This window comes from Rattus norvegicus, chromosome 13 (assembly GCF_021556685.1).
Source record: "Rattus norvegicus strain SHRSP/BbbUtx chromosome 13, alternate assembly SHRSP_T2T, whole genome shotgun sequence".
NCBI classification, from domain to species: Eukaryota; Metazoa; Chordata; class Mammalia; order Rodentia; family Muridae; genus Rattus; species Rattus norvegicus.
The window spans coordinates 48,136,352-48,159,067 of NC_141546.1; the positions used below are offsets into that span (position 1 = coordinate 48,136,352).

Sequence of the window (22,716 nt, forward strand, 5' to 3'; positions counted from 1 at the left end):
TGTGTGTGTGTGTGTGTAGTGTGTGTGTGTGTGTGTAGTGTGTGCTCACAAATACATAACACAGTCGAAGGGTGAGGGTTAGAGAAAATTTGGTTTTCTTCTCCCACCACGTGGGTCCCAAGTATCAAACTTGCCATCAGGTTTGACCTCAGGCATCTTTAACTTCTAAACCATCTCTCTTGCACCAGCCCCTTTCTGAAACCCACCCCCACCCACCATCCAGCTCTGGACCATTTCTCTACACCAATCCCACTCTGCCAGGAATAGCTCGAGTGATCATTGATTGTTGGTGACGGGCTACTCGTGAGAAAGCCTCTAACAGACCAAGGGCCTGTGGGAAGTACTTAAGTCTGGGACAAGAGGTTGTAACAGCTCTGCCACGAAGGAGCTTCCGTCGAAGGGCAGTGGGGTTGGGGGAGAGACACCCCAGATGAGCAGGGAGTGTCGAGGTAGATGTCACACAGCACAGGAGATGGCTGGGGGCTGTGTGGAATCTCTTCAGAGAGAGTAGGCCAGGTCTGTTCCTTGTCAGGGGTTTCCTGGTCCTCTTCCCTCTGTGGTCAGCACGCCTCGAGGCTGCACACAGTCAAGACAGAGCTCAACTGCTGCTTTTCTTTGTGGGGCTGGCTATTTGGTCTCTGCTCTCTGGACTTTCCTCATCAGTAAGTGCTATGACTGAGCCAGGAGCTGGCTCTCCCCACTCCTATCTGGTCCTGGCTACCTGCAACATGGTGCCCAAGTCGGGGTGTCACATAACCTCTCCGGGGACCTTTGTAGGCTACGTGTCTGCTGGATCAGTGACACAGTCCTCAAAACTCCTGTCGTCACCTAGGGGAGGGCTTCCTTTTGTTGCTCTTCCTCCCGGCTTCTCTTGTATCTTCAAGAGCCACCCTGGGATAGAGGTCAATCTGACACCCAGGGAACCCCAGCACAGTGATTACAGGACAGGGTTTGCAGCTACTGGGACCTGGGTCTCAGTTCAGCAAGTCAGTGTTATTTTGGGCAGCCTTGCCTGCCATCTCTGAATCTCCGTTTTCCACCATATTGTCAGTCAGGACAACAATCCTTGTAGCCTAGGGTTGTATACAGACTGAATGTAGCGGCCCAGTACCATGGAGGACCATGAGTACGGTGTCAAAAACCAGGGTCAATAAAGGATGAACAGTATATTTTGCCAGAGTCTTTCATCAGGAAGGGGGAGGGGCTATCTTTTGAAGTAAACCGAAAAAATGTAAACTTCAAATAAATGTTGAAGAGCACACGACCTAAGAAAGATTTTTGATGTACGTACACACTGTGGGCTCTACTCTAAACTTGTGGACAAGGATTGTCTGGCCAAAGGTCGCTGTCTGCCTCAGGCCATCTTTAATAGAAGCATGTTAAACTCAGATGCCCATAAAGAGCTGGCTCTGGCACACAGCGCACTCGACTCTCAGCTTCTGTCCCTGGCTTTCAGATGCCTGAGACCCTTCTGAGTGAGTCTCAGCTCAATGGATGGATTCACCAGGGCAGCCTGCCTCAGGGTCTGTTAGGTAAACTAGTTACGGGCCCCCAAAAGGGTATCTGTTCTGTCATGTGCAGAGCTTTCTTGCCTCGCTACTTACAAACCCTAATAAGAAGTTTCTGGCTGATTCTAGGAGTCGGGTAGGGTTAACAGTAAGAGTAGGACTATGGGAATGGTGATATGAGAGGGGCCACCACACGTTCCAGACTATCTGGGGTTGGAAGGAGAGGGGGTCCGGGAGTGAGTGGGGGCAGGTGGGTACTGCGTATGCATGCTCCAGACTCAGCTACTGTGCTTCTGAGGCTCCAGTTAACACAGCCTGCGCATGGTAAGATACACGCGTCTCCAAGCATCCCACACCTCCCCCAACCCCCCAAACACCTCGAGGACTACATTTCCCAGACTCCCATCCACTTAGGTGTGGTCATGTGACTGGGTTTGTCCAATTAGCAGCAAATGAATGTGTCAGTGCAGTTTCTTTTTAAGTTAGTTTGTTTGAGTTTTTGAACCGGTAAGGCTTGTTTTGTTTTGTTTTGTTTTGAGACAGGTTGGCCACATGGGCTATGAAGTCAAGAACCAGTCTAAAACTACGTCGCTGCTATCATGTGTGCATGTGCGCCCGCGCGCGTGTTCTCTTGCTCTGTTTCTATCTGTTCCTCCCCGAGAGTGGGGTTTTGGGATTTGAGACTAAGAGTCCTTATGCCCACACTCCTCTACCATAGTATGTGAGTTTGAGTGCCTCTGTCCTCCTCAGCTATTGGAAGAGGAACATTACAGCTGTCTCTGCTTAAGGATGGCAACTATTGTGACGCTGGGTCCTTCTCTTCTTGAGCAAACAATAGTATGTGCCCACAAACGCCTAGTTGATGTCGGTCAGCCACCTTGCCTGGCCTCTTGCTGTAGTCAAGAGATGTGGTAACCATGAACTGAATGGAGCTGCTAAAAATGTAGCAACATACTGTTTATAGCAAGCTTAAAAAAACTGGAGAGTTAGCTCAGCAGTTAAGAGCAATGTTGGGGCTGGGGATTTAGCTCAGTGGTAGAGCGCTTGCCTAGGAAGCGCAAGGCACTGGGTTCGGTCCCCAGCTCCGAAAAAAAGAACCAAAAAAAAAAAAAAAAAAAAGAGCAATGTTGTTTTTCCATAGGGTTCAGGTTTAATTGCCAGTACCCACATGTCAGCTCACAATTGTCTGTAACTCCAGATCCAGAGGATCCAACATCTTCACACAGGCAGGCAAGTAAAAAAAAATGCCCACAAAATAAAAATAAATTAATTTTTAAAAAAGGCTGGATGGTGATACAGGCCTTTCTTTAATCCCAGCACTCAGGATGCAGAGGGAGGCAGATCTCTGTGAGTTCAAGGTCTTCCTGATAGAGTGCCAGGATAGCCAAGGCTACACAGGAAAACAAAGTCAAACTTTGGTGATATGGATTGGCCCAGGGAGTGGCATTATTAGGAGGTGTGAGTCACTGTAGGGACGGGCTTTAGGATCCTCCTCCTAGAAACTTGAGGATGCCAGGCTCTCCTGGCTGCAGTTGGAACAACTTGTAGAGCTCTCAGCAACTTCTCCAACACCAAGTCGGCCTGGATGCTGCCATGCTCCCCACCATGATGATAATGGACTGAGCCTCTGAAACAGTAAGCCAGCGCCAATTAAAAATGTTTGCTTTTATAAGAGTTGCTTTGGTCATGTCTCTTTACAGCAATGGAATACCAGAGACTGGGGTATTGCTGTGATAGGCCTGACCGTGCTTTTGTTTGGAGAGTGATATGAACCGCGCAGGCCTTGCTCAAGGAGTTTCAGAGAATTTTGGTACGTTGCTTGGAGATCATTTTTATGAAGTTGTGGTGAAGAATGTGTCTGCTTTTTGCCCTGGTCTGAAGAGTCTGCCTAAAGCTCAGGCTAAGGGGAAGAGACTCCCATTCATTGTATTGACGAAAGAAGCCTCGGGAAAGTTCAGCATAGACTGTGTCCTCTGGTTTACGCTCATGAAGAGTGTTTTGATCAAGTATAGCTAGCTTAGAAAGGAAAAAAAATGTGTGGTTCAAGTAATAAGAGGGCACGAGGAAGTGCGGTGTAACTAAATCCTGTGTTTGAGGAGGTGAACAGAGGAAGAGAGTGGTGACGTCCAGCAAGCTGAGCTTATTTTTATGTTTGCCGTTGATCTGTGATAGTTAGCACTGTGGAGACCGCTATAGACTTTGGGGACTTTTGAAGTTGGATGGGATGTATTTTGCATTATGGGATGGCTGGGTATGGTCCTCATAGACTGATGTGCTTGAACAAGTCTACAGGGGGACCAGGGCGTGGAATGTGGTCGTTTCAAAATGCATGGCCCAAGGAGTGGCACTATTAGGAGGTGCGGCCTTGTTGGAGGAAGTGTGTCACTGTGGGGGTGAACTTCGAGACCCTCCTCCAAGCTGCCTGAGGATGCCAGTCCTTTCCTGGCTGCAGCTGGAACAAGATGTAGAACTCTCAGCTCCTTCTCCATCACCATGTCAGCCTGGATGCTGCCATGCTCCCCACCATGATGATAATGGTATGCCGGCCCCAGTTAAATGCTTTCCTTTATAAAAGTTGCCCTGGTCATGGTGTCTGTTCACAGCAACGGAAACCCTAACTAAGACACAAACAAACAAGCAAAATAGTAGACGTGTGTCCTAAAATGACAATTAAAGTAAGTGTGTAACCGCTGTGGCTAGAGCTTCCATTTGTGTGCCTGATAGATCTCTGATTCATCCCAGACAACCTATCGCCAGGGTCTCAGGGGCTCATGGGTTTAGAATTGAGGGTCACATGCAAGGATCAAGACCTGTACTGTGCTGGATGAGCTAGGGAACCACACCATGGAGAAGAGGCCGTGGGTGCACAGCAGCCCTGGCAAGAGGCCATTCCCTGGAACTACCTCCTCCTGCCCACAGGCAGCACACCCAAGCCCTCCATCTGTGCCACCATGGGGCTGTCAGGAACCAGGAAACAGCTTTGACCCCACTCTCCCCATAACCAATACCCAGGCATGCAGAGAAAGAGGCTCCATTTTAACCATTAATGTGCTTGTTTGTTTTTAAATTCTTGGGGCTGGAGATGGCTCAACAGTTAAAGAGTGTCATGTTTGTGGGTCATGTAAAGGAGCAGAGTGCAGCTCACAGCAGCCACAACAGGCAGCCCATAGATGCATGGAACTCTAGCTCCAGGTTGTCCGGTGCCCTTTTCTGGTCTCTACAGGCACGTGCACACATGTGCACGCGCACACACACACACACACACACACACACACTCACATACACTCACATACACACACACACACACACACACACACACACACTAAAATAAATCGTAAAGAAGCATGAAGCAAAGACTTGACAGAGAGCAGGGAGACGCCAGTAGAACTCCACGGTATTTGGCCACTGTGTCTGCCAATGCTGTGGGACCAAGAATCCATCATCTGGTCTTACCTGTAAGGGAACATGGAGAGAGGGCAGGGAAAACTCAATACCCAGGCCAAGTTGGGCAACAAATGACTAGTCTCCAGCTAGCTACAAGAGCAGCTGGGGTAGACGTGACCGACTCCTGATGTCAGATTGAAACGGTAGGGAGAGGCTCTGACTCCAGGGGGGCAGCATCCTGAGAAGCCTAAATCAGAAGCTTAAAATAGAGGTAGGCACCACTTCCTGGGGAATATTAGCAACTGGAGCAGAGAGCTGAGAGAAGGGAACTAAGAGTTCAAGACCAGCCTGGAGTACGTCCTTTGCATACTCACTCTCCTTGTTCATAAGACTCAGTTGCAATCTCCACCTGACAAGATTCTGGGCCATTGGAGGCCATAAAACACTGGCAGTCTGTGGAGTGCCTAAAGCATGTGGAAGACCACGCCTCCCAAGCACCGTGGTTGATGCTGTTGAAACCGTGTTGACGGTGGTAGCATTTGCACACCAGACCCCCTTCTCGGCCACAGTGCTCTTTTTCTTCCCGCTGCAAGGCTCCACTGCTCACACTTCAGTTACCCCTGCTCCCCAAGGACCCTCCTCCCCACACACACATGCTCTCTTGCCTAGGAGCCTGAAGCTGATGATTACCTCACACGGGGTGAGCAATCTCTGCCTCAGGATAACCCATGACTACTGCAGGCTGCTTCAAAGCTTCCTTGGGATAGGCCAACTCTGGCAGAGCTGAGCCAAACTTCCTGCTTGGCTCCTTCCAGAGTCCCCTTCTGCTCCTTTGTACCTTTCTGCCTTCTTTCTTTCCTTTCATGTATGTGGCATGCGTGTGTGTGAGCATGTGTGGCACATACATTTGTGGAGGATCAAGAATGATGTTGTCCTCTCTCTTCTCTGCTCTCTCCCTCCTTCCCCTTTCTCCCTCCCCTCCTCCTTGTCCTCTCCTCCCCATCCCCTTCCCCTCATGCTGTTTTTGTTTTTGTTTTTGTTTTATTTTGTTTTGTTTGAGCCAGGGTTTCACTGTGCAGGGCTGTCTGTCCTGGAACTCTCTCTCTGTAGACCAGGCTGGCCTCAAACTCCAAATCAGATCCACCTCACCTGCCTCTGCCTTCCAAGTGCTAGGATTAAAGAGATGGGTCTTCTGTCACTCTGAAGCAGGTCTCTTTCCAAACACTCAGACCAGCAGTGTGTTCTGGGGATTCCCTGTCCCCTGAGCATTGAGATCACAGGTGGGTCACCACACACACTTTGCCTTTACAAGGATCTGGGAATCTGGAGGCCAGCACTTCATGTGCTGAGCCTCCTCCCAGCCTTGTCCCTTATCTTTCTTCTAAGAGTTATTCCTCAGTGGGTCTCATATGCTTGGATCTGTCATGGTTTGGGGCTGTGAGGGATAAATGGTTCTCTTTCTCTCTGTGTCTCTGTCTTTTGTCTGTCTGTCTGTGTCTGTCTCTCTTTGTCTGTCTCTGTCTCTCTCTGTCTCTGTCTTTGTCTCTTTCTCTGTGTGTGTGTGTGTGTGTGTGTGTGTGTGTGTGTGTGTGTGTCAAGTCAAGCATGATGAGAATGTAACCCAGGGTTTGCACCTACTAAGCCTATGGTCTACCTTTGGGTTACACCTACAGCCTGTGAGATATAATAGGGATGAGATTCGCCCAGTGCCTGGCGTGTGAGGAGTACTCGGCGCCGGCACAGAGACTGGGAGCCTTCAGTCTATGACAGTAAGAAGTGGGAATCCCGCAGGTTTGTCAGAGGTGAACAGACTTAGTGCTTTAGTTCTATGGCGGTTTCAGGCATGAGCCATCCCTCCTGCACCAGCAGAGGGCTCCACATACATAAAATTGTGTTTTCTCGCGGCTCTGAATCAGGTTCAGGCAAAGCTGACTGAGTTAGGCAGGCAGGGGCCAGCCTGAGCAGACAGAGGACACTCTAAGGTGGCACAGACAGCAGCGGGCGGAGTGGAGAGGGGCACCAGGCTACACGGGGTAATGTGAAATACGTTATGATCTTAGAAGCTGAAATTGCAATCCACTGAAGGTGTAATGGGGGGATAAACTTTAAAATGCCACTTGTAAAAGATTGCAGAAACAAAGAATAAATGAGAGCTGGCAGTTCCTGGCGTAGCATTTGGGGGTCTGGACATACTCCCCACTAGGGACAGCTAGATGAACCAGACAAAGATTGCCACCTGCTTGGAAGCGTGTGATTACTAACGTCATATGAGACAATGGGCCAAGATCGTAAGAAAATGGATGTGGTGACGGGTGAGCCAGGCGCCTGGGCCACTTTGACCCTGGTCACAGATACCAATGCAAAGGGAGCTGAGAGGTAGGACGTTTGTTTGGATGGCCCCACAGGACCAATGCATAAAAGACAGAACCTGAAATGGCAGAGAGGGTCACACCTGTCGCAGGTACAGCCAGCACAGGTGCTGTGCTCAAGGTCAAGTTTTCTTCTCCTTGTACTCAGTGGGCCCAGTTCAAGCCATCAAGACCTCAGTTACCGAATTCGGATTTGCAGTGATCCAGACCTCGGGCACTTAGGTTTGCTAGGCCTCAAATACGCAAACAACTGTTTTCTCCGGGAGCCGGTGACATCATCCTAGGCACCCATTATTCCAACAAGCAGACCTGTAAGCAAAAGCCCTGAACACAAGGAAATAACAACTGGGGGTGTCTGCTCCCACTCAGGAGGCAGAGAGTCCTGTACTTCCACTAGTGTCTCCTGCTGCCAGGAACACCTGTTAAAAAAAACGCAGTTTTGAAAATCCCTTCAGGCAGACCAAAACAAACATGCAAGATAATGTTTCCGGAAGTGACAAGCCTTGCAGCGGCTTCTCCTGAGGGAAAGGGGGGCTCCACTAATAAGAGAAGCTTGCGTGGGCTGGTGTGCTGGAGCAGAATCTCAGGGAGCCTGGCACACGGGGAGTCTTGACGAGCTCACTGAAGCTCTCCCTGGGGTGCCCTGCAGGGTGATGGCTGAGGGGCAAAGGTTAAGGGTCAGGAGAGGCAAGAGACCTCTGCAGGGCTACTGTTGGGGAGCAAGAAAGAGAACTCAGTCAACTGCTCACAGCAGGGGAAGGGGGTCTGGGTGGAGAGAGCCCCAGAAGGTTGGGGTCTAAACACTGCAGAGCAAGGAACTCTCCCCAAAGATCCAGGATCTTGCGGCTGGTTTTTGAAGTCAAGTGACCCGCACTCTCAGCTCAAAAAGGTACCAGTTGGAACACAGAGCACACAGGAGTGCTAGACTCTACCAGTAACCACTGAAGGAGAGGTTTTCATCCGATTCTCAGATGGATTGGAACTGAGTCATAAGCAGTAAGTCCAGACTCAGCTCAGTTAAGCCTGGAAAGGACTCAGTCCAGCACCCAGCACCCTGACAGAGACAGACTCAGTCCAGCACCCAGCACCCTGACAGAGATAGAATCAGTCCAGCACCCAGCACCCTGACAGAGACAGACTCAGTCCAGCACCCAGCACCCTGACAGAGATAGACTCAGTCCAGCACCCAGCACCCTGACAGAGATAGACTCAGTCCAGCACCCAGCATCCTGATGGAGACAGACTTAGTCCAACACCCCAGCACCCAGATGGAGGGATATGCCCTTCTAGAGGAGTGTATTTCCTGTCCTACATTTCAACTGTTTCAGCAAAACTGAAAATGGCCTTGAAAGCAATATACCAAAACAGGAAAAGTCAGAATAGATTCATTTTTATTTTGCAGTGCAGTCTCAGGTATCCCAAGCTAACTGCAACCCATTTTGTGCTAAGAACTAAGGCTGAATCTGATCTTGAACTCTTGATCTGCCTGGGAGGGACTAGAGATGTCAATCACCACACCTGTTTTATATGGTTTAAGGGATCAAATCTAGGGCTTCATGCGTGCCCAACATTACCAACTGAGCCACGTTTTCACCTGTGACTATCTTTTTTTTTACCCCTGACTATCTTAACATTTTAAAAATAAATTAAACATTTAAAAACCTTACAGGGATGGGGGACGAAAAGCATCAACTCAACATAGAAAATATGAAAGCCTTCAGCAGTGTACTGGATCAAAGATTTGAAAAATAAATTTAAAAGGTCAACATTACATAAACTCTTTAAGAAACACTTCCAACCCCACACCATTTCCTTATGTTTTGGAGACAGGGTCTCACTATGAAGCCCAGGCTAGCCCGGAACTTTCCATGTAGCCAAGGCTGGCCTGGAACTCACAGAAATCTGTCAGACTCTGCCTCCAGAGTAGTTAAGTGAAAGGAATGTGGCACCATACCAGGCCCGGCACATCCCACCTCAACTCACAAGCCCAGTCCAGCCCCAACATCCCAGTCAGAGATGCTGTGGTGTTTCTGCATGTATCCACAGCCTTTCTACAATGCTAGCACTCAGATTGCTAGCATTGCTGTGGGTTTGAAACCAGTCTGAACTACATAGTGATTTCAAGTCTAGCCTGGGCTATCGACTTTGTCTAAATAGTGAAGTACAAATACCATCAAAAGAAAGGAAGACGTCAATGCCCCTTGTAACTACAGACCCAGTATTTTCAACCACGTAGTATCAAAGTAAATTTAATAAAAGGAAAAGTAACTCATGCTCAGGGAGGTTAGCTAAAAAATTTTTAAAAATGTAAGTCATCACATTAACAGAAATATAAAAATGGAAAAATTATGTAGAGGCAGAATTTAACATTCATTTATAACTATAAATGTGATATTTAACATTTATTTATACCTTTTAGCTTGCCAACAATAGAAGGAAATGTTTCAGCATGAAACATTTTTAAATTTATTTTATTTATATGTATACACTGTAGCTGTCTTCAGACACACCAGAAGAGGACATCGGATCCCATTACAATGCTTGTGAGGCACCATGTGATCACTGGGAATTGAACTCAGGACCTCTGGAAGAACAGTCAGTGCTCTTAACCACTGAGCTATCTCTCCAGACCAGCTGAAACATGTTTAATGCACACACACATAGGCACATAGACATACACAGACACACTAACACAGAAACACACACACTAATACAAACACATACATAAATATACGTACAACAACATGCTAATACACACACACATAGATATTCATGCACGCACACACACATACACATAGACAAACACGTATGCACACACACATACACTCCACTTGGGTGAGGGTGCTCACCGTGCCTATCATTAAATATTGCATGTGATTTGTGGTCAATATAATAGGAAATAAAATAAATCAAAGTTACAGAGATTGAGAAATAAAAAGTCAGCTCTTTATTTGAAGATGTCATGGTTGTATATGTAGAAAATTCGAGAGTCTTCTGGAAGAGCTACTTCAATCAATAAGTGAATTTAAAAAGACGCAGCCTCGATCTGTAGAAATGGTGGTACTTCTATTTAATTCATTTGTCCATGTTTCGCTCAGGGCCTTGCAGAGGATTGATGAGTACATACTGCCAATCCCTGCCACGCTTTTTTATGCTGACAAGAAACACGAGAAAAGTGAAACCTTAATTGCCATTTATATAAGAAAACCATGTAATAATGGTAAAGAAGACCAAATGTGTGCAGTCTCTTTATGCTGAGAGATTATAGACCTTTGTTAAAAGGACTTGAGGAAATGGAGGTTGAATGCCAGATCTATTCACCAGAGAACTCTATACACCAACTTCCCCCCCAGAATGATGTGGATAACTATAGCCAGAGATACCTGTTGAAGGCAGAAGAGCAGAATTAGAAGATTCACACTACCTCACTTCAAATTTTCTGTAAATTTACATTAATCGAGACAACATGCGGCGAAGCCTGGTGATGTGAGTCTGTGACCCAGGCACTGAGGAGCTGACGAAGGCAGGTCTAACCCAAGGCCTGCCTGGGCAGCTCAGTGAGGCTCTACCAAAAAGACAATTCCAGGGTTCCGAGATGGATCCACATTCACGTGATCCTAGACAGGACAGGAAACACAAACTGTCTTAGTTACTCCTCTATCACTGCAAAAAACACCATAACCAAGACAACTTACAGAAGAAAGGGTTTATTTAGGGCTTCCCATTATCGGAGGGCTGGAGTACATAACCACCATGGTGGGGAGTGTGGCATCAAGCAAGCATGGCACTGGACCAATAACCAAGTGTCTGCTTATTGAGACATACACTCCAGGCAGAGAGAGACACTGGCTCTTTTGAAACTTCAAAGTCCATCCCCAGAGACACACCTCCCAATCCTTCCCAAACAGTTCTACCAACCAGAGACCAAGTACTCAAACAGATGAGCCTGGGGGGCCATTCTCATTCTCACCATTCCACAAACCATAAAGGATCAGCCTCTTCTAATTTACTTTAGTTGACTAATGAGATTTATTAAAAGGCTATAAATGTTTATTAAAACTAAACACGTCTTCGCTGATGCCACAGGCTGTTCCTCATCAGAAGACTCACCCGAGAGAGGGAAATGGTGTCCGCAAAATAATGGAAGAGCAAGCCCTGGATCTTCCCTCCCTGTGGAGGCATAAATGTAATAATTCAGAGGTCAACTGGCCCTAGAAAAATCTAGAAACCAATTGAGAGCTTTTTGTTCCCCCTGGTCATTGTGAAGCCCGCCATATTGAAATCTGGTAGAAATTTCTGTAGTTTTCTCCACTTGAATCATACTCATCATCCACCATGTGCAGAGCAGTTGGGAGGAAATTTCAAACTCCCACTTCCTCCAGGCTGAGGGGAAAGAGAACAAATAACCAACATTCTGATGCAGAGGAGTACTGCCAAAGGACTGCGGTGGCATCTGGACCTGCTGCCTGAGAGATCCCAAGCCTCAGTGTGGGTCACCCGTGGTGCACACTAGGTGGCGCTCCAGCACCAGTTTACCCCATCACTGGCGCTGCCGCAGTCTTACTGAGCTAGGTAATTCCAAAGCGGAAACTTGTCAACATTCTCAATTAGGTTAAATTCCCAAGCCCAGAGAGATCATATTCCCACAAAGGGCTTGAGAAAACTCAACATTTTGGTAGAAAATGCTTGTAAATTATATATAGATAAAGGCCCAAAATTCACGATGTAAAAGAAGCTTCTACAAGCCAACGATAACGACAAATAACTCGTTTTAAAGTGAACAAAAGAAATCTGAGTGTGGTGCCCCCAGCTGTACCTCCAGCACTTGGAAGACAGGAGGATTACAACCCCGGGGTCATGTTCTGCCATGCTGAGGTCAAAGCCATGCTGAGTCCATTGTGAATAGAGCTGCAGTCATCATAGAAATAGACGCCTCTATGAGTTCTGGCCTTATTTGGAACGCACAATAACTATTTTAATTTCGGGCACTCCAGTCCTTTCCCGACTAACCGCTGCAGCCTACATTCATACCAGTAAGATGCAGGGTGTCTCACACCAGGTCCTTGTTATTTTTTGTCTTCGTGTCAACAGCTACTGTTGCTCAAATGAGGTGATCACAAATTGTAGTCCTGATTGATTTCCCTGTCCTCTCCACACCCCCTTCCCCCTCACCAGAGGATAGGAGTAGATGTTTCTGGATGAGGAAGAGATCATCAGTATCATCGATTAACAGAGAGATGCAAATCAAAGCCGCCATGCAAGGCCAGCTACCGTTAGAATGTGGTGCTGGATGGGGTGAAGTTCTCAAGAGAATATTTATAAGGGAACAGAAAACAATGAGGACATGGGAAAGTCGGAACCTTACGCAGTGTCTATGGAGAGATGAAATGGTTCAATTATACAGAAGACGCACAGATTTCTCGACAAGATCGTCCTGTGATCCGGCGATCACACTTCTGGTGACAGCTCGCAGGGTTGAAGGCGGATGTCAAAGAACAATTGCCTGATCATCTTACCATATCCGCTTCACTAGCCAAGACAGGGAAGCAGCAGCTGAACGGTAAAGACTTGACATCTACACAGAATGGAGGTTTTATGATCCTCAAAGAGGAAAGCGTTCTTGTCACACGCCACGACAGGAACCTGGAGGACATTGGGACATCAACCAGACACTAACAAACACTCCAATTCCAACTATGTGGAATACTGTCTTAGCTGCTTTTCCTGTTGCTAGGTTAAAATACCCTGACAAAAGCATCTGAAGGGAGAAAGGGTTTATTTTGACTTATGGTTTGGAAGTGCAGTGCAATGTATGTCGTGGTGACAGGGATTTCAGGCAGCTGGGCACATCCTGCCTGTCGTCAGAAAGCAGAGAAATGAATGTTAGGGCTCTGCTCACACTCTCTCCTTTGTATGTAGTCAGGACCCACGCTCAGGGCATGGTGTCATTCGGTCTTAGGCTCTTCCCACTTTAATTAGCCTGATCTAGATAACCCCTCACCAGTGTGAGGGGACAATATTAACTGTCTTAAGTATCTAAGTTAGTCACATGAGGTCATGGATCTGAGAGAGAGCAAGGGCTGGAAGGAGGACAGGGAAAGGGGGAAATGATGTCATTATAACCTCAAAAAATAAGACACTAAAATAAATAAATAATTCATAATAGCATCAAATGAGAAAACTGGGAAGAACTGTGACAGGGAATTGTGTTTAGTGGGAGTAGAGTTCTGGTGCTTCAAGAGAGAGTTCCATACAACAAAATATTACTCATCCAGAAAAGAGTTAAAATGTCATTTGTAGCAGTGCGAATAGAGCTGGAGGCTACTGAATTATGTAAAATAATCCAGATGCACAAAGACAAATGTATACGTTCTCCGTTCTCACTTGCTTGTAGGAGCCAAAGGCTAATTTCATAGGAAGACGCTGGTGTGGCTGAGAAGCTCCATTGACAAAGTGCCTGTCGCACAAGCAAGAGGACCTGAGTTCAAATCCCCAGGCATATCAGCCAGAGCTCAAACCCCAGTGATGTCAGGGCAGAGACAGGAGGATCTCTGGGGCTTGCTGGACAGCCATGGCCAGTTGGTAAGCTCCAGGGTTCAGTGGAGAGAGAGATACAGAGATAGAGACGGAGAGACAGGCAGAGACAGAGAGAGACAGACAGAGACACACAGAGACAGACAGACAGAAAGAGGGGGAGAGCAAATGTCAACCTCTGGCCTCCACACAGATACACATATGCATTTCTGTGCATAAGTATGTATACACAAACGTGCCCATAAACATGTACTACTCTAAACACAAAATTTTAAATATAGAAGAAAAATGGCCACCAGAGGCTAAGAAATAGAAAAGTTAAGGGACCTCAAAACATTTTTAGAGGAAGAACTAGCCCTGGTTTTCTATAGCGCAGTAGGTATACACATTGCAATCTATGTTAAATTGCAGAAGAACTCGAAGGCTAAAATGAGATGGAAATGTTTATCACCCAACTTGATCATTAAACACCGTGTGTATGTATAAAATTATCACACCGTATCCCTGAAAGCTACACAGGTCTGTCTCAACAAAGAAGAAGACAGCTGACCATGGTGTCACACAACTGTAATTCCAGTATCCAGGAGACTGAGTCAGGAGACTTGTCACAAGTTACAGGATAAAGCGTGCTCCAAGACCAACCTGGGCTAAAGTAAAGCCTGTTGGGAGGAGAGGGTAAAATGTATACACACAAAAATGTTCTAGAGCCCATTATAAAGCAAGAGAATACACGGACAGTATAAAACTGCACACTTCAAAGTGCTAAAGAAGGAAACCCTTGTCAGTTTTTGAAAAGATGTATGGATTTTGTTTTGTGTGTTTGGGTGTTTTGGCTGCATGTATGTCTGTGCACCGTCGAAGTGCCTGGTGCCTAAGGAAGTCAGAAGAAGGCATTGGGTTCTCGGAGATTACAGTTAAAGATGGTTGTGAGTCCCCATGAGGTTGCTGGGAATCAAACTCAGGTTCTCTGAGGGAGCAGCCAGTGCTCTTAACCACTGAGACATCTCTCCATCCCCAGGTCTTATTTCTTTATCACATTAGGAAAGGATCATCTAAGAAAAGCAACAAGAAAATCCACAGGCTACCAGAGAACATTCACAGCACACATATTGGAAAAGGGACTTCTGCATAGATCACAAAAACATTCTCAAAGCTCAGTAGTATAAGCTAACGACTTGGTGCAAATGTGGAAGACAGACTTGAGTAGACTCTTCACAGACAGAGGCAAATGAATGGATACCAGAGCCATAAAAGTCCTCAGCACCAATCGTCAGCAAAGGGATTGAAAAATCACAGTTCTGCCTTTCTACAGCTCACATGCCAGCAAGTCAACAGACTCCAGACCAACGGCCATGGGGTCATGTGACACAACAAAGCCTCACCCACTCATGTGGGAACTACTGTAGATAACTACTTTAGACAGTCGATTTTTAGGCTGGGTGGTGGCGCACACTTTTAATCCTAGCACTTGGGAGGCAGAGGCAGGTGGATCTCTGAATTTGAGGCCAGCCTGGTCTACGGAGTGAGTTTCAGAGCAGCCAAGGCTACACAGAGAAACCCTGTCGCTTCCATCTCCGTCCCGCAGAAAGGAGCGACACCACGACGTTCTTCTCAAAGCGGTTTATTCAGGAACCTTTCTTTCTGCATGCAAGCAGCATTCTCTCTTTTCTTCCCTTCTCTCTCCCTCCTCCCTCTGCCCCCAGCACACTCCCTTATATCCTCCCTCAACTCCACCTCCTCAGTCCAGACTGCGTAATCTCAGTTCATAGGTCCAAGTCACATGACCTGATTTTGGGTCATGGTGCGCCTGCGCAGCTCTCACAATGGCCGTGGCTAGTTTCAGGTGTGTGAGGAAGTCAGGTGCTAGTCATGAGACTTAGCTGCAGTCCCGGGCGCCATCTTGGGACTACCGCCACACCCGCTCGCCACATCCTTTGTGACTGTATAGCTCAGAATGGCTCCCTACAAAATCCTGCCTCAAGAACAAAGCAAAACGAAAAAGGAAGGAAGAAAAAGAAAAAGAAAGAAGATTTTTTTTTAATCATCTCCTCACTCATCCAGGAAGAAGGGGAGATCAGTTACTACTGTACTTTATTGTGTTCAACCAAATCACCATGTTACAAAAATAGCAAGCTGCCATAATAAAAAATAAGGCTCCTCTATCCAGCACCAGATAGCATCATTTTACTTTCAAGCCTAGAAATTGCACACTTGTATATAAACCAACCGAAGATGAGGATTGAGAGTTCATCTTGGTGGATTTTTTCCTTTGATGAATATGAAGTGTCCTTCCTTATCTTTTTTGATGACTTTTAATTGAAAATTGATTTTATTTGATATTAGAATGGCTACTCCAGCTTGCTTCTTCTGACCATTTGCTTGGAAAGTTGTTTTCCAGCCTTTCACTCTGAGGTAGTGTCTGTCTTTGTCTCTGAGGTGTGTTTCCTGTAGGCAGCAGAATGCAGGGTCCTCATTGCGTATCCAGTTTGTTAATCTATGTCTTTTTATTGGGGAGTTGAGGCCATTGATGTTGAGAGATATTAAGGAATAGTGATTATTGCTTCCTGTTATATTCATATTTGGATGTGAGGTTATGTTTGTGTGCTTTTCTTCTCTTTGTTTTGTTGCCAAGATGATTAGTTTCTTGCTTCTTCTAGGGTATAGCTTGCCTCCTTATGTTGGGCTTTACCCTTTTTTATCCTTTGCAGTGCTGGATTTGTAGAAAGATATTGTGTAAATTTGGTTTTGTCATGGAATATCTTGGTTTCTCCATCTATGTTAATTGAGAGTTTTGCAGGATACAGTAACCTGGGCTGGCAGTTGTGTTCTCTTAGGGTCTCTATGACATCTGTCCAGGATCTTCTGGCCTTCATAGTTTCTGGCAAAAAGTCTGGTGTGATTCTGATAGGTCTGCCTTTATATGTTACTTGACCTTTTTCCCTTACTGCTTTTAATATTCTTTCTTTATTTTGTGCGTTTGGTGTTTTGACAATTATGTGACGGGAGGTGTTTCTTTTCTGGTCCAATCTATTTGGAGTTCTGTAGGCTTCTTGTATGCCTATGGGTATCTCTTTTTTTAGGTTAGGGAAGTTTTCTTCTATGATTTTGTTGAAGATATTTACTGGTCCTTTGAGCAGAGTCTTCACTCTCTTCTATACCTATTATCCTTAGGTTTGATCTTCTCATTGAGTCCTGGATTTCCTGTATGTTTTGGACCAGTAGCTTTTTCTGCTTTACATTATCTTTGACAGTTGAGTCAATGATTTCTATGGAATCTTCTGCTCCCGAGATTCTCTCTTCCATCTCTTGTATTCTGTTGGTGAAGCTTGTATCTACAGCTCCTTGTCTTTTCTTTTGATTTCCTATGTCCAGGGTTGTTTCCATGTGTTCTTTCTTGATTGCTTCTATTTCCATTTTTAATTCCTTCAACTGTTTGATTGTGTTTTCCTGGAATTCTTTCAGGGATTTTTGCGATTCCTCTCTGTAGGCTTCTACTTGTTCTCTAAGGGAGTTCTTTATGTCTTTCTTGAAGTCCTCCAGCATCATGATCAAATATGATTTTGAAACTAGATCTTGCTTTTCTGGTGTGTTTGGATATTCCGTGTTTGCTTTGGTGGGAGAATTGGGCTCCGATGATGCCATGTAGTCTTGGTTTCTGTTGCTTGGGTTCCTGCGCTTGCCTCTCGCCATCGGATTATCTCTAGTGTTACTTTGTTCTGCTATTTCTGACCGTGGCTAGACTGTCCTATAAGCCTGTGTGTCAGGAGTGCTGTAGACCTGTTTTCCTGTTTTCTTTCAGCCAGTTATGGGGACAGAGTGTTCTGCTTTCGGGCGTGTAGTTTTTCCTCTCTACAGGTCTTCAGCTGTTCCTGTGGGCCTGTGTCTTGAGTTCACCAGGCAGGTTTCTTGCAGGGGAAAAGTTGGTCCTACCTGTGGTTCCAAGGTTCAAGTTTGCTCGTGGGGTACTGCCTAAGTCCTCTCTGCGGCGGCAGCAACCGGGAAGATCTGTGCCGCTCTTTCCGGGAGCCTCCGTGCACCAGGGTTCCAGATGACGTTTGGTGTTTTCCTCTGGCGAGAAAGAAGATTTTAAAAATAAAATTAAACTTGCAGCTAACTGATGATTCTAATTTCACACTCGTCTGCTCATTCATGGAAGACAAAACTGTGTCTTTAAGGAGACTCACCTAGGAATAGTCATAGAAACTTACATTCACAGCAGCCAAACAGCTAAAATAACCCATGTCCACAAACAGGAAAGGGAGAAACAAAGTGGAGTATTATATTCATTAAACCGAATGAAAGGAAAGAACCTGCTGATACACACACCTGATGAGTCACAGGAACTCTTTGCTCATGGAAAGATGTCAGACATGGATGGCTGCAAAGGAGTTATGGATTCTAGCAGCCCATATAATAGAAACATTCCAGGTATTTTGTTTATAAGACATAAGCCTAGATCGGGCAAGTTTGGGAGCTATTCTGATTTATATCTAAGAAATATACACCTTGTTGTTGCTGTCTCTCCTGGCCATTTGCTCATAGTCTGTCTCCTCTCATGGTGGCTTCTTCCTCCCTTGGTCTCTTTTCTTCTTCTCTCTCTCTACCTGTGACCCCCGGCCGGGTAACTAAAAGCCTGCCTCCCTCTATCTATTGCCCAATCACAGGATTTAGCCTTTTATTTTCCAATTAACTTGGGGAGCAAGGTTTGCACAACAAAAGCTGGGATACTTGAGAATTTCCTCATGGGGGCAACCAGAATTTGGGGGTACATAGCAGCACCAGCCAACTCCTTGCATTTCCCCCTTTCATCTAAGTATAAAGGTTCTCTTACGATAATAAACAACATACGGCAGGAACAATTATGAAATGATTATAAAATCTGTGGTGTAATCATTACATTTACAATGTCCAGACCATTTGTAGTTGGCAACTTAGGAGAAAGTATTTTATTATGTATTCTATCCTTGCGAGTTCAGAGTTTTGTATTTAATCACTTTATCATTACCATCTTAAGCGTTCACCCTCTCTAACTTTCATAATTTGTAACTATCAACCTTAAATCCCCAATTTACAATTTCCCCCAACCTTCATCAAGTACCTTCTATACCCTCCAACTTTCATCTACCAACCTTAGAAACCTAGCAAAGTAAACTTTCATGTCCTCCAACCTTTGTAACTTGCACTTACTATCCTTAAAACATCTCCTTAGAACCTAAAACATTTTCTTAGATCCTTTGTAACTTAAGTTTACTTGTGAGACTACACTATCTAGTCTTTAATACCATCAGAGACCTGAGAAGGAATATTGCTGAGTAAGCAGGAGTGCAGAGCAAGCAGCTTCCAAAACTGTAGAAATGACAAGGACAGTTGACTGCCTGGCCGGTCCCCAGTGTTTTTTATAATGCTGGAGCATCATCTTCTGTCTTCAGTCTTCTGGCCCAGCATGTCTGGCAGACACATTTGTGAAGCAGGAAATATGAAGGACTTGCTTACTCTGTCTTGGCAGAGCTTGGCAGTTGACTTGGCCTATGTTTAAGTTTGCCCATTTTGGAGAGCACTCTCTCTGCAGAAGAAATAGGACACTTTCTCTGCCCAATAGCTAGCTTGCCATAATTAAAACCATCTCCAATTGGAGGTCCTTCCAATACTCATCATGTTCTTTGAAGTGAGTTGAGGTACTGCCAGGAACAAACCTGTCTCATAATTGAAAAGGATCTTTAATAACGAAACAACTTTAAATGTCATACTCAATGGATCTCTGAGGTTTTTGAAGACCAGTTATCTATTGATAGCATCTTTTAACAAGAAAATATTACTTGTTTCTAGCTATTTATTATCTGTTCAAACTTGGGTGCATATTTTTGTAATAATCTAGACTAGTTAGTCTCTTACATGGCCATAAGTTTGTCTGACTATTGGCTTGTATTTCTTAACCATTCCTAACAGTTTGCAATGGAAGCTATTAAAAGCAATGGGACTAAACCTTGTCTTTTGTAAATAAGTTGCATAGGCAAAATACTTTTACAAGAGTTGATATATACATACATTATGTTGTAACAAAATTAACCTTATATTTTGTATCAATACATAAGGATTTGTATCAATGAAAACCTTAAGCCTGTATCAAATACGATAATGCGCTTCAATGTAAACAAACACAACCTTATTTGAGAATAGCAATGACTCTAAGTTGAAGAGTAGATTCCATACTCTACCCCTTTCTTCTATTATTCCTATATGATATTTCGATACTCCCCTTTCTTCTCAATCCCCTTCCCTTTATCTAAGAAAGAAAGGATAGAGAAAAGGAAAGGAAAGAGAGAAACCCCTAGGTCTAAGTTCCCTATTTCCTTTCCTCCCTGTCCAAGGCCATAACTATGTGCGACCATCCCCTTAAATGACAACACATCCATAACCCATAAGATGACCAAAACCACACACCTCAACTTAAGGAATGGGACAACGGTCTTAAAATTGCTTCCTGATTTGGGACGTGGGATTTCTTTTTGCAGGCCCAAGAAAACAGAGAAAACAGTCCTAAGAAATAGCTGTGACATTTGCTGTCCAGTCTCTGGGTGCTATGAAAGTTTAGATTGAAGTGAGGTCCTGGCTGGATCAGTTTGTAAGGCTGGACGAAGCAAGATTCCAGAACAAGTGTGTCAGTACCTCAGCATCCTTCAGAATGAATCTCATTAGGTCCTGCTCCTCCTCTTGGCATTTGGTCCTTCTGTTTTGAAAACACATCAACTTTTAAAGGTAACATTTCTTAATAACAATGTATGAAATGTACAGTGCACATAGATCGAATAAAATGAATTTTTTGTTCATTGTTCGAGCAGGTGAAAGACATCTGCCTTTCTTGAGCTAGTCTGGGTTCTAACCCAAACTGTAATATAAATTTTTATCTATGCCATACGAAGGGATGACATGACAAGTCTTGAGGACTCTATAGTCAATAAGATCCAAGTTAAAATTCTGGCTGGAGACATATATATGTCCCAGCCAGTTTCAGAGTTGTTTCACTAGAGTGTGGTTAGCATTATGTGTTACCAATTTGGTGCTTTTGATTTTTCTTTTCCTTCTGCCTGTAGCCAAGATCTTCAGGAGGTCTTTCCCCAGTCAAATCTTATTTCTAATAATTGGATGGAAAACATAGCTTTTCTCTTCTCGTTGGAACAAATGCAAAAATCTCTCCAATCCAACACATTTCCTTTCTTCCATTCTGGAATTAGAACTTCTACAGTCTGGTCTAATTCAGCAGTTCATTCTAAAATCCATGGATTGTTAATAGTTGTGTTACCCGTCTTACTGATTTTTAAAATGTTCAAAGTCAACAAAGCACCATTTAATCTATCCCTGGGATGTTTCTTATCCTCCTTCTGCTCAATGAGCACCTCCTTGTAAGTTTTGTTCGGTTTTCCCATAATGCCTTGACCTGTAGGACCGTGACCTATATCCAGAATAGGCTCTGTGCCCTATTGTTCATAAAGCTGTTGTCTTCTAATGGACACATATGCCTGGGTGGCTTCAGCTTGGGTCACCAAAGGCGTTTCCAAGACAGTCTCCAATAGGTGTGCCGTCTCAGACTCATCCCCTTCAGAATTTGACACAGAAGCCCATGGGAATTTCCAATATGCATCCATAGCAAGATGTGTCAATAAACGTACATATCTCAACTCTACAAAACAAAACACAATTATATTGTGTGACGTTGCTTTAAGAGAGTATCCAGAGATTCTGAATTCTTTCTTTTTGTTTTTTGTTTGTCTGTTTGTTTATTTGTCTGTTTGTTTTTTGTTTTCCGGAGCTGAGGACCAAACTCAGGGCCTTGCGCTTGCTAGGCAAGCGCTCTACCACTGAGCTAAATCCCCAGCCCGAGATTCTGAATTCTTAATTTAATATATTACAGCTCTGTGGGTTGCCCCTCTAATTCCTCAAGCCTTTGCGGGTTTTCCTCATCTGGAGCTACCTTCTGTGTTGTTGTAGGTGCCAGGTCCTTTCACCTCTGTTCTGTAGCCTGTGATCTAGCATCTAAGTTCCCAGTCTCTTTCTGTTTTATATTTGTCTTATTTTGCCTTATTTGTCTTAATATTATAATTATTATTTTTATGATGGTAAGTATAGCAAGATTATACATAATTAGATGTCTTGTGACATTGTGTCTCCCCTTTATTTTTAATATAAAATATACGTTTATCTTAAAGATAAAAGAGCAAAGACCCCAATACAATGAAATTTAATACCTAGCATAGAAATTTGGGGCTTCTAAGTCCCATTGTAGCTTTGGAAAGCAGTTCCTTCAGACTGCAGGCTCTTCAGACCAACATGGAGCTAATTCCTCTCCCTCTGACTTTTACAGCTCCAGGCTTTCCCCACATAAACCTTGACTGGGCTGCAGTTTAAGACCACCTCCTGTCCGCCATGCCCCTAAGCTTCAGCACCGGGGCCTGGGGAAGGCTTGAGGGAAGCTGTGGTTCAGTTTTGTAATTAGCTGTGAGGTAACTTGCCTGTGGCCCAGGTGGAAGTATATCTTTCCTACCACATGTGGCTGCTTGGCAGAGTCCCAGAGAATTGTCTGCTCTGCACAACAATCTGGAAGGATCCTTCCCAAGGGCTACAGCATGAGTTATACCAAGTTTGGGGAAATTAGCAGTGGTCTATTCCTGTGACAGGCACCGGTTGTACCCTTAGGTTGTAGCTTGAGGAAGTTTGTTGAGATTCTGCAGGCCAAGAGAGACCTTACCACAGCCTTCGCTCACTACCCGCTGCTGGCTTTACTGAGAGGTGGTGGAGTCTCTCAATGGAGTGCACCTCTGAGGGCTAGAAACCATCTTTTATGTCTAATAAATGAATGTGGAATTAAAAGGTTTTGGTTTATGCCCCACACTGAGTGACATCTGTAAATGAATTATAAATTCTAG

General features: G+C 44.9%; 1 protein-coding gene across 2 annotated transcripts in view; it reads left to right on the forward strand.

Annotated features, from left to right (window-relative positions):
* The first annotated feature begins 3,026 nt into the window (after positions 1–3,026).
* Positions 3,027–22,716, forward strand: part of Chit1 (chitinase 1) — a 47,609-nt gene continuing 27,919 nt past the window's right edge. Inside the window, exon 1 of one of the 2 annotated variants that reach the window (XM_087580137.1) lies at positions 3,027–3,143. The gene's annotated coding sequence lies outside the window, so the exon portion shown is untranslated. 2 annotated transcript variants of the gene reach the window in all.